The sequence below is a fragment of the Bombyx mandarina genome, chromosome 06 (genome assembly GCF_030267445.1).
Source record: "Bombyx mandarina strain Sakado chromosome 06, ASM3026744v2".
Classification (NCBI taxonomy): domain Eukaryota; kingdom Metazoa; phylum Arthropoda; class Insecta; order Lepidoptera; family Bombycidae; genus Bombyx; species Bombyx mandarina.
This window is the reverse complement of record NC_143213.1, coordinates 16,003,339-16,021,787: the sequence shown is the minus strand read 5'-3', so window position 1 is coordinate 16,021,787 and position 18,449 is coordinate 16,003,339. Positions and strand designations below refer to the sequence as shown.

The 18,449-nt window shown below is 41.1% G+C and overlaps 1 protein-coding gene and 1 long non-coding RNA gene across 26 annotated transcripts in view; one reads left to right on the top strand and one right to left on the bottom strand.

Annotated features, from left to right (window-relative positions):
- LOC114252697 (uncharacterized) overlaps nt 1-18,449 on the bottom strand; it is a 378,993-nt gene that overhangs the window by 114,725 nt on the left and 245,819 nt on the right. The gene's annotated exons all lie outside the window — the stretch shown is intronic.
- LOC149502871 (uncharacterized) lies at nt 260-3,030 on the top strand. Its single transcript, XR_016323266.1, has 2 exons — nt 260-2,240; nt 2,670-3,030. It is a non-coding gene; the product is annotated as an uncharacterized LOC149502871 (long non-coding RNA).

Sequence of the window (18,449 nt, the reverse complement as noted above, 5' to 3'; positions counted from 1 at the left end):
TTAATGATTAGTGCACGAGCTGAACGAGAGGTTGTGTGGTGCGATGTCAGGCAGGATAGCGAATGGCTCGTATCTTCGCATTACACCATCGGTACTTTGAAACAATAACTTACGTATTCTGAAAATTGCAACTCACAAATAGAACTTTATTTAATTGTACAGCTCATAGGTCCATCCACATCGTTCGAGTTTGGGCCCTTATAAATGTTTCTCAGTTTTACCTCAAGGCTGTTAGAAAACTACATACAGTTACTACAGTTACCCTACTTCATAAGTAGGTATCAGCTTTTTACTACCTGAAGCCACCGCGTTCATCCACAGTGCGCTTCCACAGATCTTTTTTGCCACGTACCATCCGGCTTTGAAATGAGTTCCCCTCCACGTTGTTTCCCGAGCGCTATGACAAATCCTTCTTCAAACGAGGCTTGTGGAGAGACTTAACAATAAGCAGTGGCTTGGATTTGCCACTGGTATTGCTGAGGTCCATGGGCGACGGTAACCACTCACCATTAGGTGGGCCGTATGCTCATCTGCCTACAATTCGACTCAGAGACCAAGGCGGCCATTATAAAATATTGTTTTCTCTTTTGTCTCCAGGTGAGTGGCGACATCCATGTTTTGATGTCTACGAGCAGTCTCTTAACAACAATTGGGCCGCGAGCTCATTCATTCATCTAGGCCAAAAAATAAAGATATAATTGCTTAGTAGCTTCCAGATTATCGGTCATGTCACTGCCTGTTACCAGCTCATCCACCCAGGACCTGTTTACTAATTGTAATATTCACAAGTACCTGGAAGGGCATTACCAGTAGACGACCAATATAAAAAACCAAATTCATAAAAAATTTCAACACTTTACCGAATACTACTTATATAAAACTAAATTCAAAGGGCACTATTTGCGAACTACACAACACATTCTCCACGCTTCTCCGATACAATGACATTAACATTGTCGACACGAATGTATATAATAATATTTCGTACCACTACTCGTATATGGAACGGGTTGCTAATTATTTTTGTAATTTCATTAGAGTGTCGTGTGAGTTGTGCGTCGGTAATATTGTCTGTTTACAATCTGTTACGGAGAGAGGTTCTCTGTTTACTCTGAATAAAGTAATTAAATTTTGTATATTTAACTCTGGGTAGTACAGGCCTGCGTTTGTGTGCTTACTTTATCATTATATAATTATAATTACGTTCTTGATTGGATTTCAGTTTAAGCATTACGTTACGATGAAATTAGTAGTTCGGTGTGGTGTGTCACGTGTGCGCGGGCCGGTGTGGACTCCACGCGCTCCACTGGCAGCTCTATCATGAGTTCGTTTACTGTTCGTTTACATAACACTGCTGAGTTGAGATTTAAAATTTACTTTTATATAAAAATTAAACTTGTAGGCAGAAAACTAAACGTATAATTAATTTCGATGGTGGTCAAAACACTTTTACAATGCATATTGGGATTGAATGTTGAAATAGTTTTAATCCTGTTTACAACACTCGCAAGTAAGTAAGATTATTTCAATTACTCATGCATCACTTCAATCAAAACGCTGTTAGTTATTCTCTTACATTTCTCATGAAATCTCAGATTTGAGCATAGCATAAGATATGTAGAGCTCTGGGAATGTAGAGTAAGACCGGTAGAGTGACCGCAACCCCTGATTACGCGCGTATCACAGGCTCTACATATTTGTGTACTCTGCATCTATTATCTATGTATGACCTGAGGCGAATACCTTGGGGCCACGAAATAAGCAACATACAGAGAACAATCAAAAATCTTAATTTTTTTTAATGTAAGTATATATGTATTATATGGGAGATGCGTGTACAGTTCCAATATGCATTACGGTTACGTAAAAATGTTATGGCATAAAATGTGATTATATTTAGTTTTAGAATATTGAAGACTCCTTCACCCTTGTAAAATACTGAGCTAAGTTTAGGTATGGGAGCGAAAGGTTTGGATTGTGCACTGTTTAGACAGTAAGTGTATAATATAATTTAGAATAGAGAACTATTTCAGTGTTATACATTTCACGACTGACCGTCAACTGGCTACAGGATACAATCAACATTAGAGCTCAATTTTTTTTGCGATAGCTTAGGTGTATATCTATGAAAATATTGTTACAGGTTTGCAGGTGTGCAGATGTTCGATTTCGGAACGTCAAAATGTCAACGAGCGACGTCCACTATGACACTTTTTAATACGCTTTTATTAGTTTCAGACGTATGTATGTTTGTAACGGAATCTTTAAACATAATTTTGACCCACCTTCAAAACGTCGGGTTAACTCGAAATTTAGTATACTTATTAAGGACCAATGACAATACAATATTAAAAGAAAAAAAAATTGAAAAAAATATTGAAAAAGTTTAAATTCAACTAAAAAATGAAAAATAAATAGTTTAAACAAACTAACAAAATACGTTTTTTTTGAAAATCCAACAAAAAAAATAGAAAATAAATTTTAATAAATTTGAATTAAAAATTATTTATTCCCTTTCAATTCCAACTGTCAAGAGCGACGCTTTGATTTTATATTTCTGCTATATTCAATTTGTTACATAAGGAAATAAATAGAGTCCACGCTCATTTACCACAATGAAATTACTTTCAAATTATCTGAAAATGACAATTTATTTTTATCTTTCTCAGACCCGCTTACTTCAGAGCTCCACAGCGATCGGACGCGTGACAGGAGCGAGTGGACCACGTGCTCGCCGCCGACGCCGCCGCCGGTGTAATGGTGACAAATCGAGCGTCCCCGCCCGAACCCGACACCTGATCTCTCATAACGCATTTACTGCTGACCACTGCGCGTCAGATATCATCTACTCTAATATCTATGAACATGCATTTGTTTTGATATCAAAGTTTTCTTTGAGATTTTGAAACAAGGAATTATTTGTTAAATTATTTTGTTTTATCTAGAAATGGTACACTTTTCATTTTAATACATTTTCTCCTTTTTACTTGACTACATTTTTGAAAAAGTAAATAGAGTTCCTAAACGGTTTTTTATTGATACTACTTATTAACTACATTCCAAATAACTGCTTGACAAACCAAAAAGTAAATGATGAAACGTGTTTCACTTTTTAAAATAAATCATAAGTTTCTAATTTTTTAATATAGCTTGTTCTTGTTTGGGTCTTGGGAGCATGTGCTACAACATATAAAAATAATTTACCCATAGTTATCTCATAAATTTAAAAAAAATTTTTAGTAGTAATAGTAGACAGGAAGCATGAATTGGCAAGAATTAAAAAGTCAGTAGACGGTCTCTGGTAGAGGAAAGCTGGAGGCCTCAAGGAAGCACAAAGATCTGCGAGCTGCAATCTTTAACTCCGTCATAGTCAACTACCAATAAAATGCAGTTCTGTTTCATCTCGGGTAGCTCCCCACATGCATAGCTTAAAGTAAAAGTCGCCCCTCCACTGGGATCACTTGACGCTGCGCCATCTCCGAGTGATTGATTAAGGCTCTGTCGTCGCGTCACGTCGCGCGCCGTGCATTATGCGACTGTCACACCGCACACGTGACTGTCGCGCGGGACGCTACAGGAAATGTTAGGTTTTATTTACAATTTCAAAAACTAAACGGTAACTCGTGAGTACATTTCATCCAGAATTACGCGGTACCCGTGGATGGAGACGTATTTGCGTTAAAACTTCAAATTAGCCTTTCACAGACGTTTCAGTGACGGACCATAAAATATTCTTCTGGGAACATTTATCGTCTCGGCTGGCATGCAGGATAAATTTCTGTCTGTACTCATATTTTATCTTTACTGTAATTAAAAAAATATTCGCGTTGAGTCTCTTAAAATATGTACGTAGATTAGCCTGGGGTTCAACCAAGGCGGTGTTCGCTTAGATCGTTAATTGTATTAGTTAGGCTTGGTAGGCAGCGGCTTGGCTCTGCCCCTGACATTGCTGAAGTCCATGGGCGACGGTAACCACTCACCATCAGGTGGGCCGTATGCTCGTCTGCCTACAAGGTCAATAAAAAATGCTTGATCATAAAAATTATAATCCAACGGCTAAATCATTGAAAAAGCTTAGATATAAGGTCACTATAATGCCAAATACAAAGCTTTGTGTAAAAATAAATATAGTTATCAAGTTGACAAACAAACTTTTCTTAAAGGAATTATTGGAGAATATTCTGTTGTAAATTAAATATGACAAGCAACAGTAATCTACCACATTAATGTAGCCAATGTTGATTGAAAGATATTAACAACAAAAACAGTGGCCAACTAACATAAGATTTATTTACTAGGTGCCGCCGGTAGATAACGATAAGCGGGCAACCAGGTCAATCACATCGGTATCCCCAGAGTGTTGACAGTTAAACCACACATAATATACCACATACATAATATAACATAAATAAAAAAGATGTGTGGTGTCGTGGGACACCGGATAGTAACGAAGTTCCTTATTATAAAAATATTAATTTTAAGTTCTATTCGAGGTTTATAGAAAATGAAACTGGAGGTTTCGCAACAACCCACGGTCATTCGGTAACGTGCGAACTTATTGTGGTACACTTCATTCACGGTTGTTTGCATAAGAGTTAGTGTACTGCGCAAACGAACGCTCTGAGATCGTGGTCAATGAATAATAAAAAAATATGTTATTTTTTGTACGTTATTACAAAGTTAAGTCATACACTGTGTGTATCTATATCTATACTAATATTATAAAGAGGAAATATTTGTTTGTTTGTTTGTTTCGAATAGGCTCCGAAACTACTAGACCGATTTGAAAAATTCTTTTTCCATTAGAAGCCGACATTGTCCCTGATGACCATAGGCTACTTTTTTAAATTTTATTTTTATTTTATTTTTTTGGTTTCATGTGTGTTTTAATGTTTCCGAAGCGAAGCGAGGGCGAGTCGCTAGTTACTAATAAATTTTTTTTTTTTTTTTTTTTTTATTGCCCTTGTAGGCAGACGAGCATACGGCCCACCTGATGGTGAGTGGTTACCGTCGCCCATGGACTTCAGCAATGCCAGGGGCAGAGCCAAGCCGCTGCCTACCGCTTAATACTCTCCACAAGCCTCGTTTGAAGAAGGACATGTCATAGCGCTCAGGAAACACCGTGGAGGGGAGCTCATTCCATAGCCGGATGGTACGTGGCAAAAAAGATCTCTGGAAACGCACTGTGGATGACCGCAGTGGCTCCAGGTAGTATGGATGAACTCTACTCCGGTGGCGGGCGGTGCGATGGTAGAAACGAGATGCCGGTATCATCTCGAACAACTCCTCAGAGCACTCCCCATGGAACATACGGTACAAAATACAGAGGGAACCGAAGTCCCTCCGCAGACCCAGAGGCTCCAAACGATCCGTGAGAATGGGATTATCGACAATCCGAACGGCCCTCCTCTGTATGGAGTCAAATGGAAGAAGCTGGTATTTGGGAGCCCCGGCCCAGAGATGGGAGCAGTACTCCACGCGAGGCCGGACTTGTGCTTTATAAAGCAAAAGCCTTTGTCCAGGCGTGAAGTACCGCTTCGCTCTGTTGAGGACTCCCAGCATTTTGGACGCCAACTTGGCTTTGCCTTCCAAATGACTCCGAAACTGGACATCGCTCGAAATGTCGACCCCAAGTATCCCAATACTCTCGGAAGGTTGCAGGGATACTCCTTGGAATTGCGGCGCCATGACAAAGGGGTCCTTCTTCGCAGTGAACGCGCAAACTTGTGTCTTTATCGGGTTGAATTGAACCAAGTTCAATTCACCCCATTCGGAGACTCGCCCCAGAGAGTTCTCCACTTCAGACACAAGTTTTGATCGTCTCTCTTGCACCGCGCTCCGAGAGAGACTCTGATGGCCGATATATCGCGCATCCCCCGTGCTGTCATCCGCATAGCAATGCATGCCATCAATAGACAGCATGTCATTGATATACAGGGTGAAAAGCGTGGGGGAGAGCACCGAACCTTGTGGAACGCCAGCGTTAATGGTCATGGTATCAGAACAGTCACCGTCTACAACGACCGTGATGCTCCGCCCATCCAAAAAGCTAGCGATCCACTTGCAGAGACCCTCGGGGATTCCGTAAGATGGTAGCTTCGATAGAAGTGCCCTATGCCAGACCCTGTCGAAGGCCTTCGCGATATCAAGGCTCACAGCAAGAGCCTCGCCCTTGCTCTCCAAGGCTTCAGCCCACCTGTGAGTAAGGTATACAAGAAGATCGCCAGCTGAGCGACCGTGACGGAGACCGTACTGTCGGTCACTGATCAGCTGGCGATCCTCAAGATACTTCAGGAGTTGTGTATTTATTATTCGCTCCATCACCTTGGAAAGCAAGGAAGTTATCGCGATAGGCCTATAGCTCGACGGGTCCGACCGGTCACCCTTCTTGGGGATAGGGTGGACGTGGGCGGTCTTCCATGAAGACGGAACCCTGTTAGCGCAATAAGAGAGGCGATACAAACGCGTTAGCGCAGGTGTCAGCTCAGGGGCGCACGTTTTAAGAACCACTGCGGGGATGCCGTCTGGCCCACTCGACTTATGGACGTCCAGGAGTCGGAGCTCCCGCCTAACTGCACTCTGTGTGAAGCAGATATCCGGCAGGGAGCTATCACACTGGGGGATGTTCGGTGGAGTGGCACCCCCGTCGTCCACAGTCGAGTTTGAGGCGAAGAGTTTGACCAGAAGGTCAGCCTTCTCTTTCGCGCTGTGGGCCAGAGTGTCATCGGACTTGCGCAGTGGTGGGAGACTAGACCTGCAAAAGTTTCCTTCTGCAGCTTTGGCGAGCGACCAAAAAGCACGGCTCCCGGAGGGATAGCTCTTTAATCGCTCGCCAACTCTAGCAACGTGCTCCGACTTCGCCTTGGCAATTACCTTCTTGTAGGACCTGGAAGCGGCGTTATATTTCCGCCTTTCCCCTGAGATGTTAGGATCCCGACGTCTCCTGGCATTATCCCATGCCACGTATGCGGACCGCTTGAGGTGTGCAGCATCCCTACTGGCATTGTTATACCAGGGTCTGCTGCGACCCCCAACGGGCACTTCAGAGGAGGGAATAAAAAATTCCATCCCCCGGAGCACCACGTCTTTAAGACGGTCCGCACAGACGTCAGGATCAGCAGAGGAAAAGCAGAACCGCCCCCATGGGTAGGATGCGTAGAATTCACGCAATCCATCCCAATCTGCTGACATATACCGCCAAACTCTACGATACCCGGTCGTCCTTCGACGACCGGGACGAGAGAGTGGTACGGCAGCACGAATAAGGCAGTGATCAGACGATCCTAGCGGAGCGTCGACCACCACACTGTATCCGGCCGGATCTGTGGTCAGCAGAAGGTCCAACAAAGAAGGCTCGTGCCCCTCGATATCTGGGACACGGGTGGGCTGTGTCACCAGCTGGGAGAAGCCGTAGGCCAAGGCGAAATCGTAGGCAGTCCGACCCGGGAGGTCAGTGGTTCTGGACCCCAACCACTCTTGGTGGTGAGCGTTAAAGTCTCCAAGAACCACTACCTCCGCAGATGGGTACTGCTCAAGCACGCGGTTAGTCCCTCTTGCACATGCTCAAACAGAGCTGAACCTGCATCACTGCTGTGGGACCTATACAGGCACGCGTAGATTCGGATACAGCCCCCGTGATCCACGCGCAGCCACAATAGGGACAGGTCCCGTTGTTCGAGGCCCCGAAGACGGCGACAACAGACATCCGCCCGGACGAATACGCACACCCCGGCTTTACGTAGGAAGTTGTGCTCCAATACGTAGCCGGGGTATTCAAGGTATGAGGTATCGTCCGGAGCAGATATCTGCGTCTCCGTTAAAAAAAGCAGGGCAGGCTGCGCCGTCTCAAGGTGGTGGTGTACGGCGTCAAGGTTGCTATGTAGGCCCTGACATTGCTGAAATCCACATTAAATGTGGAATGGGGAACCGCCTGTAAAACCCTTTTCTTTTTTTTCGACTTCATAAATTATATTTCTGGAGAGTAGGATTAGGAGAGGTAGGATGTTGGAGGTGAGATCGAGGCAACACCTGAATGAAGCGCGGAACATAGTACGTGCTCGACCACGGGTTGCGTGAGAGACTGACGCAGGGCATGGAAGGGCCCCCAGTCCACCCTGCGTACGATCGCCGGGATCCACTCCGGTCTCCGACTCCGGCACGACGACCGCACGACAGGATTTTACACCGGTTGGCGGGACAGCTTCCCGGGGCGGAGTTTAGTAGAGACACCCGGGTTCAGGTCCCCTACTGACCGGCGGGCGGCAGCGGATACCGTTTCACTAGGTCTCCCTATACCCCCGTCAAACAATCACGCCCCGTGAGCTCGCACGCACGTCTGCTCCGCATGTTCCAGGCGTCACCAAGACTCACCCCCAGCAAGGAAGGGGAAAGGGAAGGAATAGAACTGGCTCTCCAACCTACACGCCGGAACACAGCTAGGCTATTTGGCGGCGGACTCTAGTTGGAGGGTGGTCGCCAGCCAGTCGGACAAGTCCTACCACCGATTATGTATTCGGCTCCCGTTTTGCACCACCCAGGGGTCACTTGTAGGGAATCGCGGGTTAAACCTACGGAAGCGGGAAGCACCAACCCCGTTACAACCCCAAGCACGTTACGGACGTTTTTCTCAGTTAGAGTACCCCTCCGCATCCTCCCATAAGGAACTTCGTTCCAAAAATATAGTCTGTGTAATTATTGACCAGACCGGCGAGCTTACAGCACAGTGTTAACAAACTCTCTCGGAAGGGTGATACTAGGATAGCCCCTTGAGGCTACGAGTAGGAAAAAAGGTAAGGCTTATTGTGTATACGGCTTCATGGGTGTCCACCACCCTCCCGCCGGATTCTGCCGCGCGAAACAGTCATGTCTTCCGGTTTGAAAAGGAGGATAGATTTTATGCATACGTTTGGAATTTTGACCTCGTGATTCAAGGGGATGGCACTCGCATTTTAATATCTATGGCTAGCTATTTTACTGGTGGTAGGACCTCTTTTGAGTCCGCACGAGTAGGTACCACCGCCCTGCCTATTTCCGCCGTGAAGCAGTAGTGCGTTTCGGCTTGAAAAGTGGGCAGCCGTTGTAAATATACTGATACTTTAGAACTTATATCTCAAGGTGAGTGGCGCATTTACGCACGTAACCACTTAACACCAGGTGGGCTGTGAGCTCGTCCAATCACCTAAGCAATAAATTTTTTTTAGCTGTAACCACTTAACACCAAGGATTCAACAGCCAGTTTTGTCAATCAACCGAGCTCCATAAATTAATACTGCGGAAATTTTACCTTAATAACATTTTTAAAGTCATTCTTATTCATAAACAAACAAATCAAATTTCTCTTGAACTTACGAAAAACGAATGATCATAGAATCCATAAAACAATAAAGACGTTAAAACGCAACCATAAATCATATTAAAAGTGAGTTTGTATTAAACTTCAAGAAATACATTAACAATACATTTATTATTAAACAAGTACATTAATCACCGGGGGAGGGGAGGGCACCCGCGAACTCAATAAAACTATTTGACCCCGCTTAATGCACCGCCCTTCGGAGATTCATTCCATTTTGAAGCAGATACGAACTTGCCGGAATATTTTGAGTTTCATATTTAACACTTTAGAAAAGAGACCGCAGAGCTAATTAATTTTCGATATCAAGAAATTACTACAGTGGGCGACATTTAGAAAAATGTAAAACCCGCGTCGACCTGTATTCGTTCATTTTACAGACAGTCACCTCTTGGGCATGTCAATCAATTATTTATTAGTATTAGCACATGTAAATATTTCCCGAAAATGTTTAAAATGAACATAGTTTCGCGGAGATCGTATCAGCTTTATTATAATAAACTGATATCTATCCGTAGATAGTATTTTATCAATATTTTATTTCAAATCTATGTCAACTTAAATCTTCATTGTCGTTTTCAATTGTTCTTAATAAGATCCGTCCAGTTCAATCCTTACTGAAGCCTGTAGGTGTAACACCGTGGGGCCGCCACTCTCCTTGAAGTCGTCATTGTATTGTATGACGTCTGTCTTGCGACATACAGAGGCAGACTGATCCTAACTGTGCCACCCTGTGTGGGCCAACAGTGCGCACTTTACACGTGATATAGTCCCCGGCACGTAACTTGGCAAGAATCGTCAGATGCGCAGAAGTCGTTTTTTAGGTCTCTTTGGTTGTCAAGCGGGACGCGGAGAAAGACGTAGCACCGTTCCGAGCGCGCGATTGGTGAGTCAGTCGACCCTCCCGTCCCGCACCGCGTCCACGTTCCGTTCGCTCCTGATTACACATGCGCCTACTAAATTGTAGGAACCCTTTGTTTATATTGAGTTTTTGTTACAAGTTGTTATTATTGTTTTAAATTTAGTTTTTGTTACGAGTGTTAATCTTTTAAATTTGTTTGCAATGCCAGGACCAAATACCAATGACCATATAGTCGATTCAATCACTGAGCGTTTTATTATTTACGCCAGTGACGACAGCGACTTTTCGTTATGTCAACGATGAGGAGCCAACTCCTTCCACCATCTCAGGTGCTACCATAAATTTAATCCAAGGGGTAGCACTATTAGAAAATGATAGTGATGATGGCGACACATAATTTTTAATATGAAGTATATTTTTTAAATAAACTTCCTAACTTTTAATTGTATTTTATTTATAACACCTAATACACTTCACGAATTCCTCTCTTTTCTTTAACTTTCTTCTAAACACACAGGCTTAAAAACAAATTATGGCAAATAAAAAATAAAATAAAATAAAATTATATGCGGGCAATAAAAGTGACCATTTTTTTGTTGCAATGTGCACTATGCGCGACATTACCCCCACTACATCAAAACCTTGCCAATTTACGTGCCGCTTACTATATCAATAGTAATTACGCAACGTTTGGGTATTTCATTTTATTACACTCATTACTAACTAAACGGAATTCAAACTAAAGAACATTAGCACCTCATTATCAGGCGACTTGTGTTCCGCTCGGATCATCTTTATATGGGCATTATTTAGTCGAAATAAAATTTTCAAAGGTTATTTGTTTAAAAACCCTGAAATTCGCACCTGGTCGCATCAAATACACTGCGAATACCCCCAAACAACACGGATTATAATGTAAATGTATGCAAATTCTCTGCGGGGACAATATTTTGTGAGTGAGGAGCTCAAAAAAGTCGGGGCGGTCCCGTCCAGATAACAGCAGCTTACGTCGCGAAACGTGACGCCTTCCCTGCAAATTGTCAGAACATGACCTGTTTCGTGAATATTCGCGACAGAAAATGTAAATGATATAATAACAAGGGATACTTCTGATGATGGCCCCGAAGGAATTAGACTGTTGCGTCGCAGAACCGTAATAGTCATGAATAAATCTGCCGTTACTTCTGAAGCGCTGATGAGGGTACATGAACATTTTGTTGAGCTTGCCGAAATGGAAATATTTTGAAACAATTCTGGTGCCGAGAGCTCACTAATACGATCCTTCGCCTGCGAAGCTGCAGTGGCCTGATTGAACCGCCGGGGCCTGGCTTGTCACTACGCACTTAAAGAGGGACTCGGCCATTAAGCTGACGTATTACATTATTCACCAACGTTCTTGATTGTAATCTCTAAATCTTATTCAAATTTGATAAAATTGTCGTAGGTGCATCCTCTAAGAGGACTTACCATTTGCCGTAGCACAGCTCGCTACCAGGAGACTGCCTTCGATTGCACTAATTATTATTTTTTATTAAAATGTCAAAATTTTTAATGGAAGGTATTGTGCGTTTCTCATGCCTGCAGAACAGGGATTAGGAGTTCGACACCGGCAACGGCAGTTTTTCTACAGAAATGGCTTCAGATGCATTCCCGAGTGAGTGGCCGTTTGTTAACTTTGAATTGATACGGAGGGGATGAATGGATAGTAGTCGCTTGACTATCATCATCAGCGTTCGTTTTTAATTAATTCGTTAATTTTTATTGGCAGTACATTCACAAATTGATCAACATTTCAAAATAATGCAGAGCCACAAACGGAAGTGTAGTATTAGTTTACACTTCGTGGAACATTAAAGTTATCGAATGTTCTAGAAGGCTACAAGCGGAGTTAGCTCGTCTCGCACCCCACATACTCCTGTGGGGCTCGCGAGAAGTGCGCAATGCAGTACCACACTGCGTATTTTATAACAAAAGCCGGTTATGGTCATACTATAAAATTATATTCTTTTGTTATAGAGTTCCAAAATTATGAATGTCGTCTTTATATAGCAGCATTATATAAATTTAATGATTTTATAATTCAATGATTTATATCCATCCATTTCAACTTGTTGGATGGTTCAAAAGAAAGTTGCATTTAACTTAGAATTAGAATATACTACTACAATGACATATGTAGATTTAAGTTAGGTTTTTTTATTTTTTTATTTTAATGAATACATTATGTCAATGAGCAGTGCTGAGACTCTAGTTGAATAGTTACTATAAATGTTGCAGTAGTCGATTGTGTTCTACAGTTGGACTTGTAAAACAGATAGGGTCCTGTCACTTTTTAAATTGAAATGGCTTGATTATTTAGTGATATGTTTTTATGTGCATATTATGTAAACAGGTGATACTATGAGGTGATTTATTTATTTGGGAAACCAACAGTACAAAATAAACATATAATATTTAAAAAAATAGCTAAAATAATAGCCAAACATGTTTCCACCATCAACATCACATATGAGTAGAAAGTGAACAAAGGCAAAAAAAGAGAAATTTATGTTTACGCAAAAAAAAAAACAAAAGCAACGCAACACGCACACACTACTATGTACATCAACTTACACTGTAAACTTAGTAATACTCACCGGACTAAATCACCTTATAAATATTCCAAAATAGCTTTTTATATGCTACAAGTGACAAGCAAAAGATATCAGCATTAGAGAACTTAGCATCATACAACCTACAAGATCTACGGACAAAAGAGTTAGAAGCATATTTCGTTCGAGCCGTGGACATGTGGAAGGTCTGTTTAGAACGCGCGGAAATACGACTACATTTAAATGAAATTTTGGAAAGAAGATAGCTCGAATCAATCTCGTTATTTATTATTTTATATAAAAACATTTGATCCCTCAGTAGCCTATGATCGACCGGAGAGATAAATTCTGTCGGTTCTAATGACTTGAAGCGAATATGAAGGTGAAATTATTATGTTATTATCGTCGAATTTCATAATAGGCGCATAGCAGTAAAGAGCTTACAAATATATTTTTTTCAATTCCAATCATGATTATTGCACTACTAAAATATTTAAGTTTACTTTTACAAGCTGTACAGTCCGCTACTTGGCATTGTCAATTTTAAAATAAACATCTCGGCATAAGTCGAACGCTTAAACATCTCTTTTTACTGACTCAAAAAACGACTCAGATTACTCACGGAATATTTTCAACAAAAGCAAGTGCATCATAATTTATAGACACGCACGCAATTACTCGCTGTGTACGTCGACAACTTCAATTATTATACCATTATAGATGTTTCAACGCACACACCTAGAATCCCAACAGAGGGCAAATTGAGTGTTGAGTTATCGGAATTGAATCGAACAAGTTACAGCCCTATAAATCTTAAGGCAGAATACTGACTTGGAATACTTTGAAAATAACATACAAATATGTAGATAATTTTACGTCGTTTTTACCTTATTTAGTTTTACCACAATCTATTTAGATAAAGAGCGTATTGTTTATTTAATGGCCACAAGTATGTGTTGGTCAACAGAAAATAATTACACATTTTAAGAGAACTTCACAGGAAACTTCTTGAAAATTACACGAGCCTATTAGTTTTTGTAGTACCCTCATTCTGCAGTTATAACTCATTACCAGTTCGCAAGCAAAGTTGTTAACAAGTTGCCGAAATCGCGAACAATTTGCAACAAAAACTCAACTCATCGGTTTTCTTGGCGGAATGCCAGAGACAACGCCTGCTGGTCACTGCTACATATTTAGCTCGAGCGAGTAGGCATTTCGCACCGCCAAGACAACTGAGACACGCTCTTATTAACGCTTCTTTAATTTTTGTATAAAATAACTGACATGAAATAACTGAAATGATTCAATTGAGCGCCTAGTCGTTCACGGCAAAGTAGAAGGCACCAGACCGCGTGGAAGGTTGCCCATGCGATGATCGACCAGGTCAAGTCGGCACTTGGCAGTTGTTTGAATGAGTCTACCAGGCTTACCACAGACCGGAAGAAGTAGCAATTGCTTGAGAGCCGCATAACATCTGCCCACAGTAATGATACTGAATGACGATCACGACCGCCCTGGTGGTAGGACCTTTTGTTTACTGGTGGTAGGACCTCTTGTGAGTCCGCACGGGTAGGTATCACCACCCTGCCTATTTCTGCCGTGAAGCAGTAATGCGTACTTGAGACCTTAGAACTTATATCTCAAGGTGGGTGGCGCATTTACGTCGTGGATGTCTATGGCTCCAGTAAACACTTAACACCAGGTGGGCTGTGAGCTCGTCCACCTATCTAAGCAATAAAATAAAAACCGTGAAGAGAAAGACAGGTTGTCAGGGCGGCATGCTCGGGCCCCGCGCTCTACCGGGACGTTGCTTATCGTTGAAGAAACTTTAACAAACGGATCGCGATCTTAATAGACTGACTTTTGAACAATATACACTTGAAATATTTTATAAAATACTAGCTGACTCGGCAGACTTCGTAGTGCCTCAATCGATAAATAAAAGACCTAAGCTTTTGTATAAAATAAACTTAAAACAAACAAAAGGAATCCGTCCGACGGAGGACACATCAAAGGAAAAACAAAATTGTTATTTTTATTTAATTCCGAGCATTTTCATTTTTATCTACCTTTTAAACCTTCTCTGGACTTCCACAAATAATTCAAGACCAAAATTAGCCAAATCGGTCCAGCCGTTCTCGAGTTTTAGCGAGACTAACGAACAGCAATTCATTTTTATATACATAGATAGTCCGAATTAAATTATATATATATATTATTAATACGTGCTACGTATTGGCAGCAGATAGTTTGTAACATAAATATTCAATAAATATTTTAGAAAGAGATTCATTCTACCGAAACGCTACGAAAACGTATTTCCCGCTTGCAGTGTCATTTTAAGCAGAGCCTTATAAATCTCAAACAGCTTCGAGTGGCGGTGGGACGACGCGAAGCAATATCGCCGCTTGAACTCCTCCTTCCGTCTCGTCTTCATGAATTCGGTAATAAGCTATTTAATGAGTCGGCCCACAGTTTGACTGCTCACTAGTTTTTTGTTACGAAATTACTCCTGATTTACTTTACTTAATGCTTCAATCTAAAAACTTTATAAGTTTCTTATTGCACATTCAAAAGTATTAGTTTGCTAAATTTAATTGAGATCTTACATTTATAACTAGGGAAAGTATGTACAAGTACTTTTTGGCTCGATATGTAAACCACTATCAACTAATATAATCTTTGACAAAAAATAATTATCATAGTGTGAGTACGTTCCGAATCCATAAAACTTTTTAAAATGCAGCTTTCGTTCGCGTAATGGAGGATGTCGTTACCACGCCATCAACGATATAAATGCATGCATTTAAAACGTTAAACTGCCCGCCCAACTTTAACTTTGGCTTAGGGCGAGACTCAGAGTTGCCAAGTACATAAATTTTCGATGCCTTTATGGTATTCTCGAACTTCAAACATGATCATTTTGTACTTGTATGACGAAGTTTTGTAGCTTTAATATTATGGTAAAGTCCAACTAATACTCTGAACATAATGTTTTAGAACTAGGTTTTTACTCAGTAAAAATAGAGAATCTTTCTTTAATAATTTTTGAGCCGTCAGCGTGGATATTAAAATACAAACGTAATGTCGGTAAACTAAAGACTGGGAGTTGGATACTCATTTTACGATATTTATAAAAAGATGTGAAACCAGAAGTGTCGCACAAATCATAATACCGTTTAAGTCATCATAGCGTCTCAAATGTTCATCCCCGAGAGGCCGGTACATCTGGCATCCCTCGCGACACCCCCGCGACGTGACCAGCCTGTAAACTCACCCTCAATGAAGACATGTTATTTACTCGACTGACCCCACTGAGAGAATCGTTCCACCCAGGATTGCGCATCTTCTGCCCGAATTTTAAGCGGTAGCTTACCGAGTTTTTTTATTAATTGAGACCGTCGAATTGATGAAACAAATCAAAGGAAGTCGGCAGCGTTTTGTCTGCCTCTGGCATTGCTGTTGTCCCTGCGCGACGGTAGCTATTCACCATCAAGTATTTATCATGCACATATAACTTTAAAGATGGTAAAACATTTACAAAACTCCATGAAGAACATAATGTTAATTATATAATATATTACATTAGGTTGAACACATGCAACATTCGTTCTGTGACTCAACAGACGCGACGTGAGAACGTTCAAATACAACACAAGAGAGAATGAAGGCGTGAACATCTCATGAATCTTATGTGGATACGTGGATCCAATATTTACGATCTTTATAAAGATATATATGTGTATATATATATATATATATTGTTCAGGCCAGTGCCTTCAATTATTTTAGAGCAATACCAAAGATGCTAGCTTTCTAAGGCGCTAAGTATCACAGCTTAATAAGTTAATGTATTCACCATCATTCACTACCCGCTCTTCAAGCTCGCTGTACATCTCCATTAAAATATATCAGAACAATATCAAGTGTTGGAGTTTTATTACCACGAGAAACTCCCTTATGTACCACAAGCCGGTACATAAATTGGTGGCCCATGAGGGGAACTATACAAGTTAAGGAAGAAATCACGGGACTCCCCTTGGTTGTCAAGAATATCGGAATCAAGGAGCCAACTTATCCGGACTTCAGGACAGGAGTGGTCAGTGGATCAGCTAAAGGTTCACGCCGGGAGCTGAGGTCTGCAAAAAGATAAGTGCCCTTTCCTTGCCAACGTACCCTCAATAAAATTATTAATTATTAAATTCCCGATTAAAAGCTTTCATTGCGTTTAGCAAGTATTATTTTCATTATTTTGCTTTAAATTAATATATATTTTATCGAATTGCCTTGATTAGTGCACATTTTTTATTATTTTACATAAAAATAAAACGTGGAAAACTGGGTGTGTGTAACTAAACGGCTCAAGTTTTGGTTTTAGAATAAATCCGCCTTCTTCATTGTCAATTCGCTTTGTTCACGCCACTGCCTGTGCGTTATAGGTGCGATAAGATTGCGGCTTGAGCCTAGCGATCTAGGTCTTACGTCATATTATCTTGACGCGGTCAGCGTGCGGCAGCTGCAACTGGTGCTAAGCGGAGCGACAAGCGGAGCAATACACCGTTTTGAGGAGCGTGAGATTTTATAACTTATTAATTAGTTTGTCATTATTTCCATGATGACTTCCACAAAGGGTGTCGATTTCTCAACGTTGGATGAGTTATACCGTAGACGTAGTTCTGTAAAAGGTCAAGTGACCAAATTTAAAAACTACTTAGTAAATCAAATCCAAAAACGTCAGTTGACTTCTATGGAGTTAACGGAGTTGAATTTAAAGCTACAAAAGTTTGAGACATTATCGGCACGCTTTGACGGCTTGCAGGAAGAGATTGAGGTTCTGAATCACAATAATTTATCTGAAGAACTAGAAGAGCGAGAGAATATTGAGCATGAGTTTATTTTAAATATTGCCACAGGTAAAAATATTATTGACAAATACAATAAGGCTGAGGATGATCAGAGACGGGAATCCATCATTCACGTGCCTCAGTGTTCTCACGATCATGATGTAGGTGTTAAGCTGCCTCAAATAAATATCGCGAAGTTTGATGGTGCGTATTTCCGCTGGCTTGAATTTCACGACACGTTTAAGAGTCTAATCCATGATAATAGTAAAATATCTCCTATTCAAAAATATCACTATTTAGTATCCTATTTAGAAGGGGCTGCTGCTAGAGTTATTTCCAATTTAGAAATATCATCTAATACATATGAGGAGGCTTGGAAGTTAATTTGCGACCGCTACAGCAACAAAAGATTGTTGATGAATCACCATTTAAGCGCCTTGTTTAGTATCGAGCCTGCTACAAATGAAACAGAGAAGTCACTTCGGTTTCTAGTGGATACAGTAACAAAAAACTTACGCGCCTTACGCAGTCTCGGTCAGCCGACAGACCAGTGGGATACACTAATAATTTTTATGATGTCGTCAAAATTGCACACTCAAACGTTAGCCAAGTGGGAAGAGTACGTAAGCACGGTTGATGGTCAGCCTACTTTAAATAACTTTTTCAAAACACTCACAGATCGTGCAGATGTTTTAGAATCTCTTAACCGTAAAAATAACGGCAAAAATGCATCATTTACATCGCGCAGTTCTGATGATACTAACATGAATAAATATTATAACAATCGAAATAATAAATAT